The 19418-nt window shown below is 41.1% G+C and overlaps 1 pseudogene; it reads right to left on the bottom strand.

Moving 5' to 3' along the window:
- Nucleotides 1-12591: 12591 nt before the first annotated feature.
- Nucleotides 12592-13663, bottom strand: LOC120030405 (annotated as a pseudogene).
- Nucleotides 13664-19418: the final 5755 nt, after the last annotated feature.

Genomic DNA, 19418 nt, shown 5'->3' with positions numbered 1-19418 from the left:
CAGATCTGAGAGCTTATAAATGGGCTGGCAACGTGGGGTCCGTCCTTTGTCCTCTTCGCTCTGACGCAGGAAGGACCTCTGGCTGTCGTGATAGAAAGCTCCCTTTATAGTCCTTAGATATACCCGGCTCTGTTTTTATTCGATATAGGTGTTAAAGACATCATAATGTTGTTATATTAAACCGAGTTATATCAGTTTATATCAGTATATTGCGAATTTCGGGTATTTATTTGTGCTGCGTTCTAGGGACTTGGGCACGTCTTTGCCACATGGCTAATGTTTACTGCTAATTCCAACGTTGAAGGCGACAATCTACAACCAAGCAACAATTCTTTTGGACAAAGGACACCTTGCCCAAGATTCTGATGGAAGCTCATCAAATAGTAAGAACTATATATGATGTTAATTCGTTGTTCTGTTGAAAAATATTACACTCATATCCCGCCATGAATCTCAGTGCGGTTTCGCTTTAACGCACGCTGTATGTCGTAGTAACGTTAATTTTAAAAATCTAACACAGCGATTGCATTAAGAACTAATGTATCTTTCATTTGCTTTCCAACCTGTATTTTTTAGTCAAGTTTAGGATTAGTTACTGATTAGACTAGGTGCCTCTCCCAAGATTTCTCCCGACATATTGTTGGCAGTTTGGCTACTTTTCTCATTGTATAACCACGATTTGTGCCGCTAAATATGCAAATTTTCGAACAAACTCTATATGTATTGTGTAATATGATTTTATAGGACTGTCATCTGAAGAAGTTTTGAGAAGGTTAGTGAAAAAATTAATATCTTTTGCTGGTTTATTCGTTATCTTTATTGTTGGCCTGAAGATATGCTGTTGTGTGGTTGGCTGTTGTAGTAAGCTAATATAATGCTATATTGTGTTTTCGCTGTAAAACACTTAAAAAATCTGAAATATTGGCTGGATTCACAAGATCTTTGTCTTTCATTTGCTGTACGCTGTGTATTTTTCAGAAATGTTTTATGATGAGTATTTAGGTAATACACGATGGTCTCTGTAGTTATTCTAGTTGCTTTGGTGAGAGTTGTGATGGTGGCTGCAATGGTAAACTATGATTTATACCTGAAATATGCACATTTTTCTAACAAAACATATGCTATACAATAAATATGTTATCAGACTGTCATCTGATGAAGTTGTTTCTTGGTTAGTGGCTATTTATATCTTTATTTGGTCGAAATTGTGATAGCTACCTATGCAGGAAAAAAATGGTTGGAAAAAAAAGTTGTGTCTTTTGCTATCGTGGTTAGCTAATAGATTTACATATTGTGTCTTCCCTGTAAAACATTTTAAAAATCAGAAATGATGGCTGGATTCACAAGATGTGTATCTTTCATCTGGTGTCTTGGACTTGTGATTTAATGATATTTAGATGCTAGTATTTACTTGTGACGCTATGCTAGGCTATGCTAGTCAGCTTTTTTACTGATGGGGGTGCTCCCGGATCCGGGATTGTGATGAAGTAGAAGTTAATTTCATGATGCAGATATCAATCACAGAAGTAGCAGAAACACAATAAAACAATTATTATCCACATGTGACATATAGTATCAAGGGCCATTGCTTAGTGAACTGTTAGTTGATGATGAACAATTTTAGATGTTACAATGTACAACTTCTCACCAGTGATATAGATAATTGTGTCTATCACAAAGATACATCTATCTCATCAGTTTGTGGTTTCCATCAAGGTGCCATAACGAGTTTGGTCCAGCAACACGGCATGACCTTCTATGCAGCCTCTGCGACATGGCTCTGAGGGCAGCCGCCCTCGGGGTTAACACAAAGCATGCTGTCCCTCACTATGCGTCTCTGCACCCAGAGCCCTTAATTGTGATCGAACAGCCTCCGGTCCACGTTTGTCGTTCCCAGCCACCAAGTCCTGAATATTTTCATCCAGAGCCAAGTCTGACATGTCAGAATATAACGGTGCATGTGAAGTGTCTGGGGAAAGAAATGAACAATGGACAGGGATGAGGTAATGCATATCATCATAGTCATTTTAAAGTCCTGTCTTGATAGTAGTCATTCTAAATTGTTTGATTGGTAAGAAACTGGAAACCATGCATCTAAAGTCTGTAGTTTATAGCATTACTCCCAAGCACAACTGACCTTAGACGACATTTGACTGTCGACCGGGACACATGTAGAATATCTGCTGTCTGAGACACACTGAAAGCAGAGGACATCAGAAACCTCAGTTGCTCTTGAGTGATGGCATAACAAGGTGCACCTCTAGCTCCTCTCCAAGTCCGAGGAGCCCCGTAACTGGAACTGGCTGTGACAATAATACACTGTGTTTAGGCTACTTAATGTATTGTGACACAGCACACCACCCTCATTCCAAAAACACTTCAATTATAGTAACTGTCACAAATTGTGGCCAAGTAATGTTTTTATAATATTGGAGCAGGAGAACGAAGAGTGAAAACATTTGTAAAAAAATAAAAAACAACAGTAAACCCAACCACACCCAACATTTATCAGCATCCCCTTAGCCCACTCAAGGCTCCTCTGTATGGTTTCCATTTTGCAAGACGGCGGCTAAGGCTAGGTAGCATTGAAATTATAGCTAGCCAGCCTGCCTGCCTGCCTGATGTTTTAGACCTTCAGTTGTTGTTTTAACGAAAAATACAAAAACATGTTTGACGTTAGTACTCCTCGATAACAAGTGACTTTTATGTAACTAGCAGGGCTGTAAAAATATTACAAGACGGCGCCGTTCACTGTGGCTATGGCCGGGGTGTGCGGCTAAGGAACGTTATCAAGCGAACTAGTAACTAATTTAGCAATCCAGCCATTTAAATACCAGCATTCATTACAACAAAATGTATATATTCTACATATACTAGCTAAATATAAAATACTCCCTTGGCCTAATCAGACAATATTAGCCACACATAGGCCTAAGTTACTTGCACTGCTGTCTCAGTGTCTGAGCCTCCAACATAGCTGCATAGCCATAAACAGATCCGTCCTCTGTGTTAGCTAGCAGATCAACTTGATGATTAAGTAATTATAGTATTTAAAAATAATCAACCTTGTTAACGTGGACTGAAGGGCATTAAGTCGAGTGTAGCCTTTTTAGGGTCTGTTTTCAGCAGATATGGAAGTTCCTTCTCGCCATCTTCAATTGTGGTGTCGTTGCATCAAACTGACTGTACACCGATTTAATGAAAGGAGGAGCGAGGGAAATTGTCTGGTAAAATTTGCATATTAAAGAACGCTTTAAATTAGAGTGTGTAGGTGTGTATTTAGCAGCTGTAGGTGTTAATTTGACGTGTACAGGACCGCTTGCAGCCGTTTATTTAGCACATGTGCACACGCTTATTTGACGCGTGTAGGCGTTAACTTAGCAGGTGAAGATGTTTTTTAAACACGTGCACGGGTTAATTTAGCGCCTGCACGCGTTAATTTAACGCCTGTCCCTGCTTACTTTACACACCCAGCATTAAAAATATTGCGTTTTGACCATGTGCTATAACCTGTCGAGGACGAGGGATCAGCTAGTGGAACTCCTCGCCAACAGCCAATGAAATTGCAGGGCGCAAAATTCAATCAACAGAAATCTCATAATTCAAATTTCTCAAACATATAAGTATTAGACACCATTATAAAGATAAAATTATCGTTAATCCAACCACAGTGTCCGATTTCAAAAAGGCTTTTCGGCGAAAGCAGAACATATCATTATGTTAGGTCAGTAACTAGTCACAGAAAGCATACAGTGATTTTCCAACCAAAGAGAGGAGTCACAAAAAGCAGAAATATAGATAAAATGAATCACTAACCTTTGATATTCTTCATCAGATGACACTTCCGGGACAACATGTTACACAATACGTGTATGTTTTGTTCGATCAAGTTCATATTTATATCCAAAAACCTCAGTTTACATTTGGCTTTGCCTCCAAAACATCCCATGAATTTGCACAGAGCCACATCAATTTACAGAAATACTCATAATAAACATTGATAAAAGATACAAGTGTTATTCACAGAATTAAAGATATACTTCTCCTTAACTTCTCTAGGATAGGTGGGACGGTAGCGTCCCACTTGGCCAAAATCCAGAAAAAATGTAGCGCGCCAAATCAAATATATTACTATAAAAATCAATCTTTCATGAAATCACACATGAAAGACACCAAATTAAAGCTACACATGTTGGGAATCCAGCCAACATGTCTGATTTCAAAAAGGATTTACGGGGAAAGCACACCAAACAATTATGTTAGCTCAGTACATAGCCACAGAGAAACACAGCCATTTTCCCAGCAAAATATAGTAGTAACAAAAACAGAAATAGAGATAAAATTAATCACTAACCTTTGAACATCTTCATCAGATGACACTCATATGACATCATGTTACACAATACATTTATGTTTTGTTCGATAATGTGCATATTTATATCCACAAATCTCGGTTTACATTGGCGCCATGTTCAGAAATGCCTCCAAAATATCCGGAGTAAATTACAGAGAGCCACGTCAAAAAACAGAAATACTCATCATAAACTTTGAAAGATACATGTTTTACATATAATTCAAGATACACTTGTTCTTAATGCAACCGCTGTGTCAGATTTAAAAAAAAAACTTTACGTAAAAAGCACACCATGCAATAATTTGAGACGGCGCTCAGATTTAACAACATTTCTCCGCCATGTTGGAGTCAACAGAATACAAAATTACATCATAAATATTCCCTTAATTTTGATTATCTTCATCAGAATGCAGTGCCAGGAATTCTAGTTCCACAATAAATCGTTGTTTTGTTCGATAATGTCCATTACTTATGTCCAATTAGCTAATTTTGCTAGCATGTGTAGTACACATGTCCAAACGCTCGCGCAGATGCAGGCGGACGAAAACGTTGGACGAAAACTTAAAAAAGTTATATTACAAGTCGAATAAACTGGTCAAACTTAGTAGAGAATCAATCTTCAGGATGTTGTTATCATATATATCCAATAACGTTCCAACCGGAGCATTCTTTTCAGTCTCTATAAGTAAGGGAACGCATGACGATATCATGAGGAAAGTGCGTGACCAAGAACTGGCACTCTGCCAGACCACTGATTCAAACACCTCCCATCCGGTCTCACAACACAGCATAAGCTTCATTCCACGTTCTATTGACTGTTGACATCTAGTGGAAGGCGTAGGAAGTGCAAACAGATCCATATATTACAGGGAATTGAATAGGCGATGACTTTAACATCGACCACTCTCAGAATTCTCACTTCCTGTTTGGATTTTTTCTCAGGTTTTTGCCTGCCATATGAGTTCTGTTATACTCACAGACATCATTCAAACAGTTTTAGAAACTTCAGAGTGTTTTCTATCCAATAGTAATAATAATATGCACATATTAGCATCTGGGACAGAGTAGGAGGCAGTTCACTATGGGCACATAATTCATCCAAAAGTGAAAATGCTGCCCCCTATATCAAAGAAGTTAATGCAACCGCTGTGTCAGATTTAAAAAAAACTTTACGGAAAAAGCACACCATGCAATAATCTGAGTACAGCGCTCAGAGACCAACACAACCCAAATATCCGCCATTTTGGAGTCAACAGAAGTCAGAAATAGCATTATAAATATTCCCTTACCTTTGATGATCTTCATCAGAATGCACTCCCAGGAATCCCAGTTCCACAATAAATGTTTGATTTGTTCGAAAAAGTTCATAATTTATGTCCAAACACTTCCTTTTTGTTCGCGTGTTTAGCCCAGTATTTCAAATTCATGACGCGCGATCACTAGGAGCAGACAAAGTCAAAAAGTTCCATTACAGTTCGTAGAAACATGTCAAACGAAGTATAGAATCAATCTTTAGGATGTTTTTAACATAAATCTTCAATAATGTTCCAACCGGAGAATTACTTTGTCTTCAGAAATGCAGAAATGCAATGCATGGTCTGCAAGCTAACTATCACGTGAAAGCGCATGGTCAGCTCGTGGCACTCTGGGAGAGACCTTACTCAATTCCCGTCTCATTTGCCCCCACTTCACAGTAGCAGCATCAAACAAGGTTCTAAAGACTGTTGACATCTAGTGGAAGCCTTAGGAAGTGCATAATGACCCCATAATGACATAAAGGCATGTTTGCCCACTTGGAGCTATGGAGGCATATGAGAAGATGTGTCACCAAATCAGAAGGTCCAGTAGGTCAGGGGCCATTTGGGAGGCAAAGGGTTTTGGCCATGGCTGATGTAGCTCAGCTCCCAAGAGACACACCTGAAGGACTTGTCAAGATGTTCAACACAATGAGACCTGACGAGACAACGGATGCTGCCAAAAATGATCACTGCATTTTAGAGTATGCAAAGTTCTTATTCAAGAGGCTTGTATATGATATGACACAACAAAAAAGATATTAGACAAAACAAATCTGGGAACTTGGGAGGTTGTTGGTCACCTTGAGAAGGTTAACATCACTTACCACTGTAGAAGAAGCCATCAAGCCAGCCAATTTTGATATAGTTATTTGAGCTGTCAAAGAAACTGCCAAGTTCAACGAAAGTGAAAATACCTACGGAATTCCTAAGCTTGCTGTGAAGTTAGGCACTTCCCTAAAAGACGTGGAAGAAATGTTGGAATGCTGGGCAATAATGGTTGACGATGATGAGTTGATAAGGAATACCAAGGGCTTTGTGACGCTCTATACTAAGGCATGGTCTGGAAGTGTCTCACATGCTGCACGTTCCACAATCAGTGCGGCCAAGTACAATAAACTAACATCATTACCCAAAACAGAAGATGTTAAAACCTGTTGAGGACAGAGGGCGCTGTTTTCACTTTGGGGGAAAATCGTGCCCAATTTAAACGGCCTCGTACTCAATTCTTGCTCGTACAATATGCATATTATTATTACTATTGGATAGAAAACACTCTCTAGTTTCTAAAACCGTTTGAATTATATCTGTGAGTAAAACAGAACTCCTTTTGCAGCAAACTTCCTGACAGGAAGTGGAAAATCTGAAATCGATGCTCTATTCTAGGGGCTGCCTATTAAAGTCCTTGATATTTAAAAGTTTAGATGCACTTCATACGTCTTCCACTAGATGTCGACAAGGAGTGAGAGAAGAAATGGAGTGTGTAACTTGATCTGGACTCGAATCATAGCTCTTGGCATGGCGTGTCACCAGTTTCCTGTTTTCTTGAGAGCGCGAGGAGGGACCTGGATTTGCCTTCTGATAAGCTGCCGTTATGGACGACTAATATCTCCGGCTTTGATTTTATTTGATACATGTGACAATATCATCGTAAAGTATGTTTTTTCAATATAGTTTAATCAGATTATTGACATTTTTTCGGGAGTTTTGCCGTGTTCCGTTCTCTTCCGTTTGTTGACATGGAGAGATTCGCGCCACTTGGCAAGTGTGCTTGCTAAATCGAGAGGGAAAAAGGCCGTTCTAAATCCAAACAACGATTGTTCACGACAAAGGACCCCTTGTACAACATTCTGATGAAAGATCAGCAAAAGTAGGACCCATTTTATGATGCTATTTCATATATCTGTCGAACATGTTGTGCTAGTCGTTTGCGCCCAGCTTTTGGGTACTCTCTCGCTATAACTAAGCTGGATGTCGTAATGAAGTTATTTTTAGAATTCTAACACGGCGATTGCATTAAGAACTAGTGTATCTATCATTTCCTATACAACATGTATTTTTTAGTTATGTTTATGAATAGTCATTTGGTCAGAATATGTGTGTCAGAAAAAGTGTCAGAAAAATATCCGGACGTTGTGGGAAAAGATGCTACCTTAGCACAATGTATAACCACTGATTTCAGCTCTAAATATGCACATTTTCGAACAAAACATAAGTGTATGTATAACCTGATGTTATAGGACTGTCATCTGATGAAGCTTATCAAGGTTAGTCAAAAATTATATATATTTTGCTGGTTTGTCACGATCGCTAACTTTTACTACTGGGGAATGGCTTGTGTTTCTGGCTATTGTGGTAAGCTAATATAACGCTATATTGTGTTTTCGCTGTAAAACACTTAAGAAATCGGAAATATTGGCTGGAATCACAAGATGCCTGTCTTTCATTTGCTGTACACCATGTATTTTTCAGAAATGTTTTATGATGAGTATTTAGGTATTTGACGTTGGTGTCTGTAATTATTATGGCTGCTTTCGGTGCAATTTCTGATTGTAGCTGCAATGTAAACTATGATTTATACCTGAAATATGCACATTTTTCGAACAAAACATAGATTTATTGAATAACATGTTATAAGACTGTCATCTGATGAAGTTGTTTGTTGGTTAGTTTGGTTGGTTCTTGGTTAGTTAGGTTGGCTTTGTGCATGCTACCTGTGCTGTGAAAAATGTCTGTCCTTTTTTGTATTTGGTGGTGAGCTAACATAAATATACGTGGTGTTTTCGCTGTAAAACATTTTAAAAATCGGACATGTTGGCTGGATTCACAAGATGTGTACCTTTCATATGCTGTATTGGACTTGTTAATGTGTGAAAGTTAAATATTTAAAAAAAATATATTTTGAATTTCGCGCCCTGCACTTGAGCTGGCTGTTGTCATAAGTGTACCGACGTCGGGCTTGCAGCCAGAAGAAGTTAAGTATGCTCCCTCTAATTCTCTCTTTCTTTCTCTTTCCCTTCTCTCGAGGACGTGAGACTGAGGACCATGCCTCAGCACTACCTGGCCTGACGACTCCTTGCTGTCCCCAGTCCATATGGTCGTGCTGCTGCTCCAGTTTCAACTGTTCAGAAGAGGACCTGCCACCCCTCAGAGCATGGTTCCTCTCTAGGTCTCTCCTAGGTTCCTGCCATTCTATGGAGTTTTTCCTAGCCCCCGTGCTTCTACATCTAAATTGCTTGCTGTTTGGGGTTTTAGTCTTGGTTTCTGTATAGCACTTTGTGACATTTGCTGATGTAAAAAGGGCTTTATAAATACATTTGATTGATTGATCGAATGTAACTCTCGGTCTTCCTTTCCTGTTGCAATGCTCATGAGAGCATGGTTCATCATTGCGCTTCATTTTTGAAACTGCACTTGAAGAAACTTTCAAAGTTCTTGAAATTTTCCACATTGACTGACCTTCGTGTCTTAAATTAATGATTGGCTGTCATTTCACTTTGCTAATTTGTGCTGTTCTTGCCACAATATAAACTTGGGTCTTTTAACAAATAGGGCTATCTTCTGTATACCACCCCTACTATGTCACAACACAACAGATTGGCTCAAACGCAATAAGGAGTACAGTAATTCCACAAATGAACAAGGCGCACCTGTGAAGATGGCGCCGATGGAGATGGTCGCCTCGCTTCGAGTTCTTAGGAAACTATGCAGTATTGTTTTGTAATGTATTATTTCTTCTATTGTTACACCAGGAAATCTATAGTCTCATTACATTCAGCCGGGAAGAACTATTGGATATAAGAGCAACGTCAACGTATCAAAACTACGACCAAGAATTCGACTTTGCCGAAGCGGAATGTCTGTTCGGACCACCACCCAGGACAATGGATCTAATTCCAGTAGCCGACCCAAAAACAGCAAAGAGGCCACCTGGTCAGGCTCAGTAGACGTGGACGTCGCCCACCGCTCCCGAGTATACTACTAGCCAATGTCCAGTCTCTTGACATCAATGTCAACGAAATTCGAGCAAGGGTTCCCTTCCAGAGAGACATCAGAGATTGTAACATTCTCTGTTTCACGGAAACATGGCTCTATCGGGATATGTCGTCGGAATCAGTTCAGCCACCGGGCTTCTCCTGTAACGGTTGTCGTCTTCCTCCTCGTCTGAGGAGGAGAAGTTTGAAGGATCAGAGGACCAATGCGCAGCGTGGTAATTGTTCATCTTATTTAATGAAGTGAACAACTCAAAATACAAAAACAACAAAGTGAAAACCGAAACAGTTCTATCTGGTGCAGACACACAACGACTGAAGACAACCACCCACAAAACCCAACATAAAACAGGCTACCTAAATATGGTTCCCAATCAGAGACAATGACTAACACCTGCCTCTGATTGAGAACCATATCAGGCCAAACAAGAAACCCCACATAGAAACAGAAAAACTAGACTATACCTACCCAACTCACACCCTGACCACACTAAATCAAAGAAAATACAAAAGAACTATGGTCAGAACGTGACATCTCCAAGCATCGGGCCGACAGAGATAAACACCTCTCTGGGAAGAGGAAGGGCGGGGGTGTATGCTTCATGATTAACGACTCATGGTGTAATCAGAACAACATACAGGAACTCAAGTCCTTCTGCTCACTCGACCTAGGATTCCATACAATCAAATGGCTGCCATTTTACCTACCAAGAGAATTCTCGTCAGTTATAGTCACAGCTATGTACATTCCCCCTCAAGCAAACACCAAGACGGCCATCAAGGAACTTCACTGGACTCTATACTAAATGGAAACCGTTCATCCTGAGGCTGCATTTATTGTAGCTGGGTATTTTAACAAAGCAGATTTGAGAACAAGGCTACCTAAATTCAACCAGCATATTGATTGCGCTATGAGCAGGGTCAATACCTTCGACCACTGCTACTCTAACTTCCGCAATGCATACATAGCCCTCTCCCGCCCTCCCTTCGGCAACTCCGACCATCTTGCTCCTACCGTGTTATAGGCAGAAACTCAAACAGAATGCAGCAGTGGCGAGAACCAGTCAAAGCTGGTCTGACCAATCGGAAGCCACGCTTCAAGATTGTTTTGATCACGCGGACTGGAATATGTTCCGGTCAGCCTCAGAGAATAACATTGACCTATACGCTGACTATGTGAGTGAATTTATAAGGAAGTGCATTGGAGATGTTGTACCCACTGTGACTATTAAGACCCTAAGCTTGTGAGGTGTGGAAACAATTTTTTGCTTTTATGAATTTTGTCTTGCTGCTTTTTTGTTCTGTTGCTGCTGTCTGAATGCTACATCTTGCTTATCTTATGTTGCTCTGTCTGTATGCTATGGCTTGCCCTATGTTGCTCTGCGTGTGCTCACTGCTCAATGATTTTCTATATTGTAATTGTTTTTAATAACCTGCCCAGGGACTGCGGTTGAAAATTAGCCAGCTGGCTAAAACCGTCACTTTTACTGAAACGTTGATTAATGTGCACTGTCCCTGTAAAAATATGATAAACGTACACCAACGTCACGCACCATCGAGAGCATCCTGTCGGGCTGTATCACAGCCTGGTACGGCAACTGCACCGCCCTCAACCGCAAGGCTATCCACAGGGTGATGCGGTCTGCACAACGCATCACCGGGGGCAAACTACCTATCCTCCATGACACCTACAGCACCCGATGTCACAGGAAGGCCAAAAAGATCAAGGACATCAACCACCCGAGCCACTGCCTGTTCACACAGCTACCATCCAGAAGGCAAGGTCAGTATAGGTGCATCAAAGCTTGGACCGAGAGACTGAAAAACAGCTTCTATTGCAAGGCCATCAGACTGCTCAACAGCAATCACTAACTCAGAGGCTGCTGCCTACATTGAGACCCAAACACTGGCCACTTTAAACAATGCCTCTGTTTACATTACTTTTATCACGTGTATTTTACACCTTGTCCATATACTTATATGTACATATTCACACCTTTAGATATGTGTATTAGGTAGTTGGGGAATTGATAGATAATACTACACTGTCGGAACTAGCATTGCTACACACTAAAATTAGCATGTGTCAAATAAATGTTGAGTTAATTGAAATGCATTCCAGGTGACCACCTCACGAATCTGGTTGAGAGAATGCTAGGAGTGTACAAAGCTGTAAAGGCAAAGGGTGGCTACTTTGAAGAATCTCAATATAGTTTGATTTGTTTAAGATATGATTCCATAATTGACTATTCCACAATGTAGAAAATATTATAACTGAAAACCCTGGAATAAGTAGGTGTGTTAAAACTTGCCTGGTACTGTTGATATAGTATTTTTAGCCTGTAGAAGCAGATGGGATCCTCCTCTTTTTAATAGAAGCCATCAGGCTGTTCTCACCCAATTGCATAGCTTATAGAAATGTTGGCCAACATGAACTCATGAAGTGATTTAGATTTTCAAATTACATTTGCAATGATGTCAGAGTGATTAGAGGGACAATAGAGTGCTGAGTACCAGGCAGTTAACAAGTGTGGTAGACTACTAATGACCATCACCAGCATCAGAGCTTGGAGAAGCCCAATTACTCCATGGTCACGTGGTATTTCATTGCCTTATTGTCCTGTAACCGCCAATGTAGTGGTAATACAGTCACCATAACAGTCCTACTTCCTCTATTTCCCAGAAATGGATTGGTTCAGATATCCTGAACAATTTATCACACCAACAATAAAGTAAGTAATTCAACCATTTAATCTGTTTATATGGGATGTGAATCAGTTCCTGTAGTACAGTAAAGACAACTGTCAATCATTTCAACGTCTTCTTTCCAACATCTTCATTCCAACGCCTTTCACCTACAATTACAGACATAACATTAACATCCAGAATCAGCTGCAAAGTAGTAACATTTAGTGAATGAGTATGTATATACACCTTGGTGGAACAGTTGCTAGCAGTTGATTGGAGCAGTGCCTGGTGGAGTCTCAGTACCCTGGATCTTCTGTCCGGTACTGGTCACACACCAACAGTAACCTACCAGAAATAGACATGTTCCATAAACAATAGACATATTACACTAACACATTGAAGTGTCACATTCAACTGAATTGGAGAATTTAGTGTGTATGTGCGTCCGTGTTCACCTGCAGAGCCCCAACATTGCTTAGGGGTGTATTGTCCTGCGGCGTCACACGTTGGGATGTAGGCTCCAATTGGGCCATGTGTCGCGGCATCTCTAGCACGCTCACATGGGGTCTTGGGTCATATCGTAGCATCTGGACACAGGTAACAAACATTGTAATGTGGACAAAATGTATGGACATAATATACATTGCTGGACATACATCCCAGAATCTTGGTTTGCGTCCCATTTGGGACCCTACTCCCCCTAGTCAGAAGTAGTTTATACGGATTAGGGTTCCACTTCAGAAGTAACCTACGTACTAACTAGCTAAATACTGAAATTGTGCTACTTTTTTAAAAGCCCTATGCAGGCAAAATTCCATTTCTGTCTTTTGTATAACAGCTGATGAAACAAAGACTGAAAGTGGGGGTAAATTGTATCAGTGTTATTTCCTGATAGTTGCTAGACAATCCAATCATACATCCAGTTGAATGATCAAACAGTTCATATCAGAATACCTCAGGCCAGCATCTAGACACCAATATACATCTCTGGAACTAGAGGAGTGGCAGGTAGACTAGCAGTTAGAGAGTTGGGCCAGTAACTGAAAGGTTGCTAGTTTTTATCCCTGAGATGACAAGTTGAAATATGTCTGTGCCCTTGAGCAAAACCAAACCTTAAATTCTCCAGTGTCACAGTTGATAATGGCTGCCCTCAGAGGGTGTCCAAGGGACAACGGGTTATGAAAAGAAACATTAATACCTACGTGTGTGAATAGGACAGAGCAACACCCACTAATGTTTTATTAAAATGTTGGTGAGTAAGTGTGAGGTATGTCACTCTTACCTCCCAGAGCAAAAGCTGTGCTGACAAGCAGAATGATGGTCAATATCGCCATTGTGATAGTCTCCTGAGAGAGAAAGAGAGCATTTTAAATCTGGAATGGCTGTTGGTACTAGAGGAGAGGTTATGGAAACCCTGTGTTAAGTACAAAACTTAAACAACGGCTGAGGCAGCATTTCCTACACCCAGTCCAGAGGACCCCAAGAACCGAGTACGGGCAACACTGGTTGTCTCTCTGTTGTCTGTGAGTTATGGTCTACTTCTTCCACCTCTCCTTTTAAAGGACCTGTCACAGGTGTGACTAGTTGCCTCATTAACCCAATGAGAGTTTCGATGTCGGCCATTATCCAGTGGTGTAAAGAACTAAAGTAAAACTATGTGAAAGTTCTACTCAAGTCATCTTTGGGGGTATCTTTACTTTACTATTAATATATTCGACATCTTTCACTTCACTACATTCCTAAAGAAAATAATGTACTTTTTACTCCATACATTTTCCCTGACACCCAAAAGTACTCGTTAGATTTTGAATGATTAGCAGGACAGAAAAATTGTCTGATTCACACACTTATCAAGAGAACATCCCTGGTCATCCCTACTGCCTTTGATCTGGCACACTCACTAAACACAAATGCTTCGTTTGTAAATTATGTCTGAGTGTTGGAGTGTGACACTGGCTATCCGTAATCAAATAAAAAAACACGAAAATGGTACCATCTGGTTTGCTTAATATAATGAATTTGAAATTATTTATACTTTTTCTACTTAAGTATATTTTATCAATTACATTTAATTTTGATACTTCAGTATATTTAAAACCGAATACATTTAGACTACTCAAGTAATATTTTACTAGGTGACTTTCACTTTTACTTGAGTCATTTTCTATGAACATTTTCTATGGACCTGGACTTCCGGCGCCGACCGAGATGGACGCCTCGCTTCGCGTTCCTAGGAAAATATGCAGTATTTTGTTTTTTATGTGTTATTCCTTACATTGGTACCCCAGGTAATCTTAGGTTTCATTACATACAGTCGGGAGGAACTACTGAATATAAGAGCAACGTCAACTCACCATCGTTACAACTAGGAATATGACTTTCCCGAAGCGGATCCAGTGTTTTGCCTTCCACCCAATACAATGGATCTGATCCCAGCCGGCGACCCTAAGCGACGCCGTAAAAGGGGCAAACGAAGAGGTCTCCTGGTCAGGCTTCGGAGACGGGCACATCGCGCTCCACTCCCTAGCATACTACTCGCCAATGTCCAGTCTCTTGACAATAAGATTGATGAAATCCGAGCAAGGGTAACATTCCAGAGAGACATCAGAGATTGTAACGTTCTCTGCTTCACGGAAACATGGCTCACTCAAGAGACGCTAACGGAGTCGGTGCAGCCAGCTGGTTTCTTCACGCATCGCGCCGACAGAAACAAACATCTTTCTGGTAAGAAGAGGGGCGGGGGTGTATGCCTTATGATTAACGAGACATGGTGTGATCATAACAACATACAGGAACTCAAGTCATTCTGTTCACCTGATCTAGAATTCCTCACAATCAAATGTCGACCGCATTATCTACCAAGGGAATTCTCTTCGATTATAATCACAGCCGTATATATTCCCCGCCAAGCAGACACATCGATGGCCCTGAACGAACTTTATCTGACTCTTTGTAAACTGGAAACCACACACCCTGAGGCTGCATTCATCGTAGCTGGGGATTTTAACAAGGCTAATCTGAAAACAAAACTCCCTAAATTCTATCAGCATATCGATTGTGCTACCAGGGCTGGTAAAACCTTGGATCATTGTTATACTAACTTCCGCGATGCATATAAGGCCCTCCCCCGCCCTCCTTTCGGAAAAGCTGACCACGACTCCATTTTGTTGCTTCCAGCCTACAAACAGAAACTAAAACAACAAGCTCCCTCGCTCAGGTCTGTTCAATGCTGGTCCGACCAATCTGATTCCACGCTTCAAGACTGCTTCGATCACGTGGATTGGGATATGTTCCGCATTGCGTCCAACAACAATATTGACGAATACGCTGATTCGGTGAGCGAGTTCATTAGAAAGTGCATTGACGATGTCGTACCCACAGCAACGATTAAAACATTCCCAAACCAGAAACCGTGGATTGATGGCAGCATTCGCGTGAAACTGAAAGCGCGAACCACTGCTTTTAACCAGGGCAAGGTGACCGGAAACATGACCGAATACAAACAGTGTAGCTATTCTCTCCGCAAGGCAATCAAACAAGCTAAGTCCCAGTATAGAAACAAAGTAGAGTCGCAATTCAACAGCTCAGTCACAAGAGGTATGTGGCAGGGTCTACAGTCAATCACGGATTACAAAAAGAAAACCAGCCCCGTCGCGGACCAGGATGTCTTGCTCCCAGACAGGCTAAATAACTGTTTTGCTCGCTTTGAGGACAATACAGTGCCACTGACACGGCCCGCTACCAAAACCTGCGGGCTCTCCTTCACTGCAGCCGAGGTGAGTAAAACATTTAAACGTGTTAACCCTCGCAAGGCTGCAGGCCCAGACGGCATTCCCAGCCACGTCCTCAGAGCATGCGCAGACCAGCTGGCTGGTGTGTTTAAGGACATATTCAATCAATCCTTATCCCAGTCTGCTGTTCCCACATGCTTCAAGAGGGCCACCATTGTTCCTGTTCCCAAGAAAGCTAAGGTAACTGAGCTAAACGACTACCGCCCCGTAGCACTCACTTCCGTCATCATGAAGTGCTTTGAGAGACTAGTCAAGGACCATATCACCTCCACCCTACCTGACACCCTAGACCCACTCCAATTTGCTTACCGACCCAATAGGTCCACAGACGACGCAATCGCAACCACACTGCACACTGCCCTAACCCATCTGGACAAGAGGAATACCTATGTGAGAATGCTGTTCATCGACTACAGCTCAGCATTTAACACCATAGTACCCTCCAAACTCGTCATCCAGCTCGAGACCCTGGGTCTCGACCCCGCCCTGTGCAACTGGGTCCTGGACTTCCTGACGGGCCGCCCCCAGGTGGTGAGGGTAGGTAACAACATCTCCACCCCGCTGATCCTCAACACCGGGGCCCCACAAGGGTGCGTTCTGAGCCCTCTCCTGTACTCCCTGTTCATCCACGACTGCGTGGCCATGCACGCCTCCAACTCAATCATCAAGTTTGCGGACGACACTACAGTGGTAGGCTTGATTACCAACAACGACGAGACGGCCTACAGGGAGGAGGTGAGGGCCCTCGGAGTGTGGTGTCAGGAAAATAACCTCACACTCAACGTCAACAAAACAAAGGAGATGATTGTGGACTTGTCGTGGAAAATCGGTTCAAATATAACGCTTTGCAAGAACTTGTGAAATCAATTGGCTTTTAATACAGAGTATATCAAAGCCGGAATGGTCCGCGGAACACACACCGCTTCCCAGCCCCGGCTCCAGCATTTATACACATATAGCATATGGGTCCAACCCATATGCAAATAAACATTATTCCCCTAATTTCTCTGCCACTATTATCTTTTTAGTTCAGGCTTCCTGCTTGTTCACGCCTAGTAACGCCCATATCTGCTTTCAGTTAGATTATAATGGTGGTCAGACCCTTGCTTGTCCTAAAAATAATATATGTCTATCTATCCTATAGGCCTACGTCTTTTTAGAAGCAGCTGACTATGGGTCCCTCTATCATTAGTGTGTCAGCAGACCATGTGTCTCTTCCTTTCATTAATGTGTCAATGTACTCTTTGTTTGGTTTGCCTTTATTGGAATCAGCAGACTCTGTGTTTCCCCTATCCTTAGTGTGTGCAATTGTCTTAGGCGCCTATGTGTCTCCCTGTCTTCCTGTGGTCTGTTTTTAATGTTCAGCTGTCCTATACGTCTATGTGTTATCTATGTGTCTCATTTACTCCTACAAATCCCTCCTCTGGGGCTAATTAGCCACATAAATTATGCAAATATGACTTTGGAATGGTAAATGAGAATACCTATGATGGACAATAAAATAAACAAACAAAGTAAAGCATATAAACCAACTGGACCAAACATCTCCAACTTGTTAATGTTAAATAGGAGTAAAAGATCCAATCAGAAACATTAAAGAAAACCTAACTAGACCAAACATTTCAACATTATCCTCCCTTGCAGACACCTACCAACCTTTGTTAGATGATTAAAGACATGGTTCGTAGACACTTGTAACCGGAATACCCTCTGTTACCGAACATGTTTTTGTAAAATGATCCTATTTTTAGAAGGCAAAACTAACTTTAATTAAAAGAAAATATATATGTTCATCGATATATATCTAAAAATTCAAAGAAACATACAAAGAACACAAAGCATTAGGCAAAATAAAAATGCTAAAACCCCATTATCTAGGAGCACAGTCCTCATCCTTACAAATAAGACACTCTCCTCTTTGACACTTGGCACAGAAAAAAGGTTCTGGGTGATGGTTATAACCATCCTCATGAATTTTTGTACACCACTTGCAATTGTGACGCAAATGACACTCTTTGTGGACATGTATAAGTAAACATTCATCTGAACTGGGTAATTGAACATATACATGGAAACCATCCTTACGAAAACTGTGACACGCATGACCACCCCCCCCCAATCACTTCATAGAGACAGTTAGGGTTACCAAAGGGGCAGTCAAGAGGTCCTCCAACCGCATTGCAAGGCTTTCCATACTTATTGGTATAATTGCCTGGGCTTCCCGGTACAGGATCAATCACCACAGGAGGGTCATCTCTCCTTACAGACATCTGTTTAACTGTTGTCTGAACCACAATTGACTTTACCAGGGGTATAACACAACAAAATGCAATACCCAGAGCCAATAACCCTCCTCCCAACATGATGGCCATCCCAGCAAACATGGCTCCCCACTTTCCTAACGCTAGGTCCAACCAATCCCATACATGAGAGACTAAACCAGCATTAGCCTTTACTTCTGCTCGTAATCCTTTGAGTTTGGCCATAGCAATATTGGGAATAAAGGTGCAACAGTCATCCCCAAACATGACACAAACTCCACCCTTCTCCGCTAAGAGCCAATTGAGAGCCTGTCTATTTTGCCAAGTCATTTCACTGGTAGCCTGTACCTGTTCCCCCAACGCCGTTAGAGCCGAGTCAGTATAGTTAATGAATCTCTGTTGGTTATAGTATATATAATTAATCCACTCTAAGTTCTTATTTGGTGTTATCCACAAGAATATAGATTCAAATCCTGATTTAACCTCATCTCTGGCCTTGAAATCCCGAGGTACACCTCTAAGCAGTCCAATTGCATTAAGGTATACCTCAGGATCCTTCTCATAAGCCCTTTTAACCTGTTTGGCGTGCAAGCCCGACGTCGGTACACTTATGACAACAGCCAGCTCAAAGTGCAGGGCGCGAAATTCAAAAGATATTTTTTTTAAATATTTAACTTTCACACATTAACAAGTCCAAGACACCAGATGAAAGGTACACATCTTGTGAATCAAGCCAACATGTCTGATTTTTTAAATGTTTTACAGGGAAGACACAATATGTAAATCTATTAGCTAACCACGTTAGCAAAAGACACCACTATTCTTACTCCATCAGTTTTTTACTCCATCAGTAGCTATCACAAATTCGACCAAATAAAGATATAAATAGCCACTAACCAAGAAACAACTTCATCAGATGACAGTCTGATAACATATTTATTGTATAGCATATGTTTTGTTCGAAAAATTTGCATATTTCAGGTATAAATCATAGTTTACATTTCAGCTACAATCAGAAATTGCACCGAAAGCAGCCA

The sequence above is a fragment of the Salvelinus namaycush genome, chromosome 36 (assembly GCF_016432855.1).
Source record: "Salvelinus namaycush isolate Seneca chromosome 36, SaNama_1.0, whole genome shotgun sequence".
Taxonomy (NCBI): Eukaryota; Metazoa; Chordata; class Actinopteri; order Salmoniformes; family Salmonidae; genus Salvelinus; species Salvelinus namaycush.
The sequence above is the reverse complement of the archived record's forward strand: the minus strand, read 5'-3'. Positions and strand labels throughout refer to the sequence as shown.